The sequence below is a fragment of the Myotis davidii genome, unplaced genomic scaffold (assembly GCF_000327345.1).
Source record: "Myotis davidii unplaced genomic scaffold, ASM32734v1 scaffold944, whole genome shotgun sequence".
NCBI lineage: Eukaryota > Metazoa > Chordata > Mammalia > Chiroptera > Vespertilionidae > Myotis > Myotis davidii.
The window spans coordinates 1,159,762-1,162,466 of NW_006296283.1; the positions used below are offsets into that span (position 1 = coordinate 1,159,762).

The window sequence follows — 2,705 nt, forward strand, 5'->3', positions numbered from 1 at the left end:
TGACTGGCGCCCCTGCCGACTTGAGTTGGGTGGGGTGTAGGTGGGGCGAGTTACGATCCGAACTGGGCATGACTGAGGGAAACAGATACCTCCCTGGCACTGGATGGTGTTGCTCCCCAAGCAGAAGTGAAGCTGGGTAGATGCCAGATGCTGGTGGGGACTCGTGTTGGGGTGACGCCTGAGATTTTGGCTCCAGGGCCTTTCGTAGCCTACACCGACCCTACTCCCTACTTTAGGTAACAAGAGTAGACATACTATTAATTGGGATGCAATGGTCACTTAATTCAGCCATAATTTCCTCTTCCAGCTCGGATTTGAAGAGGCTTCCTTCCCAGCCTCAACCACAACTCTAGGAGGCACTGGGAAGTTATATGGCCCCCAGAGAGAACCCCAAGTAACTTTTCCCAGACCATGATGAAATAGCTGTTGGGGAAGAGTAGATGGTGGAGGGTTCTGAAAAATAATTAAAAATAGCCCTAGCCAGTTTGGTTTAGTGCAGTGGTTCTCAACCTTGGCTGCACATTAGTATCACCTGGGAAGCTTTTTAAAATCCTGATTTCTGGACCTCATCCTCCGGAAATTCTGTTTCTTTGTTATGGGTAGGGGCCACAACATTAGTAACAAAGAAAGAAGTTCTGGAGGATGAGGCCCAGAAATCAGGATTTTAAAAAGATTCCCAGGTGATACTAATGTGAAGCCAAGGTTGAGAACCACTGGTTCAGTGGATAGAGCATGGGCCTCTGGGCTGAAGGGTTCCAGGTTCCGTTCCGTCAAGGGCACATGCCTGGAGGCAGCCAATCAAAGATTCTCTCTCATCACTGATGTTTCTCTCTCCTCCTCCCTTCCTCTCTAAAATCAATAAAAAGATATTCGAAAATCTTTTTAAAAAGAAAGAAAAAGAAACTCACTCAAGTCCAAAAGATCATCAAGACATTCTGTAGTAGTCCAGTTCTCTGCCTTCAGGCAGGTAAAACATTATCTAATTTAAATGAGATCATTAAGATCCGAGGAGCAGAGCGAATTGCCTCAGGCCATTCAGCAGATAATAACGCCGGTTCATTTTCCTCTATTACTCCTGCGGAAAAGGATCAGCAGACCATGGAAAAAGTGGAGGCACAAAAGTGTTCCAGATATTTTAAAATCAAATTAATAACATGCAAATACTGTTTCAAGACAAGTTCACAGAATATAGTGCTCTGTTTTCCCTTCTCTCTGCTACCGCCTTAGTTGGATGTTCAATAGTCCAATTGTCTACACTGGACTATTGTAATTTTTCCTCAACTAGCTCCCTGGACTCCAGGCTCCCTCCCCAACCCCAGCCATCCTCTCCACTACTACCAGATAGTCTTTCCTTTTTCTTCTTTATTTTAATCCTCACCCGAGGATATGCTGAGAGAGTGACGGGGATCAAACCTGCAACCTAGGTACTATTATGTACCCTGACTGGGAATTGAACCCACAATCTTTTGGTGCATGGGATGAACTCTAACCAACTGAGCCACCTACCAAATAGTCCTTATAAAATTATCTTATACATCCATATGTTGTAGGCAGTTATACATGAGCAGAGCAAGGACAGTGGGCCAGGTACAGAGGTCACCAGAGTGGAAAGCCCCAGGTACGTAGCAATGGACCATCAATTGTAGGGTAGAACCTCATCCCCAGGTAGCTTTTCTTCCCCTACTAGCATATTGCTAGTCATGCAGTTTGGACCCCCTGACCTTTCCTCCTTAGAGATAGCATCTAGGCCAGTGATGGCGAACCTATGACACGCCTGTCAGAGGTGGCACGCGAACTCATTTTTTTGGTTGACTTTTCTTTATTAAATGGCATTTAAATATATAAAATAAATATCAAAAATATATCTTTGTTTTACTATGGTTGCAAATATCAAAAAATTTCTATATGTGACATGGCACCAGAGTTAAGTTAATTTCAAAATGCTGACATGCCGAGCTCAAAAGGTTCGCCATCACTAATCTAGAGCTATCTGGAGGACTTTAGAGAGGGTGTTTGGCCATGGGCGTTTTGCTGAAAGCAAGACTTGGCCAACCCTAAGTCCAGAGAAAGAGAAGGGGTTGCCCATGACTATGAGACAATGGTTTCCTCTGGGACAGCTTCATTCCAGAAGCAGAGCCAGGAGGTTCGGCATCACTGATCTAGGCCTCAGTTGTATTTCAGCTCCAAAACTGTTGGGGTCCTGCCCCATCAGGCCCAGGGGTTCCCAAAGGTGTGGACAGAGTCGGTGAAGAATGAAGGACACAGAGACAGCATTCAGTTGATCATTATAGCCAGGTTCTCTCTTTTTTTTTTTCAGTTGATCAGCATAGTGAGGTTCTGCTTTTTTTTTTATTCTCCTGTTACATTTGTATTTATACCAATTGATTCTATTACAAAGGTTAGGCGTTTGTTATCTCCATTCCAAAGTTGTTCGAAGTTAAAGTGATTACTACCCACCTGGCACTTAGTTCAGGGGTTTTACTGATTCCCTTCTTTAGTCCTGTTAATCCCTAACTCCAGGGAAACATCCTCACCTGGGGAAACAACCTTTCTCAGGGAGGTGGTCCTGTTTAAAACACATAGCACTAAGAAGGGGAGCAAACATATGCCATATACGCCAGGTACCTTGAAACATAAGCTGTGCAGATGTTTCTTCCCTGCAGCGACTGTGTCAAGCAGCAAGGGTGGACCGGCTTCCGGCAACT

General features: G+C 44.7%; 1 protein-coding gene across 1 annotated transcript in view; it reads right to left on the reverse strand.

The window, feature by feature from the left end:
• B4GALNT3 (beta-1,4-N-acetyl-galactosaminyl transferase 3) overlaps window positions 1–2,705 on the reverse strand; it is a 109,550-nt gene that overhangs the window by 101,425 nt on the left and 5,420 nt on the right. The window lies entirely within an intron of this gene.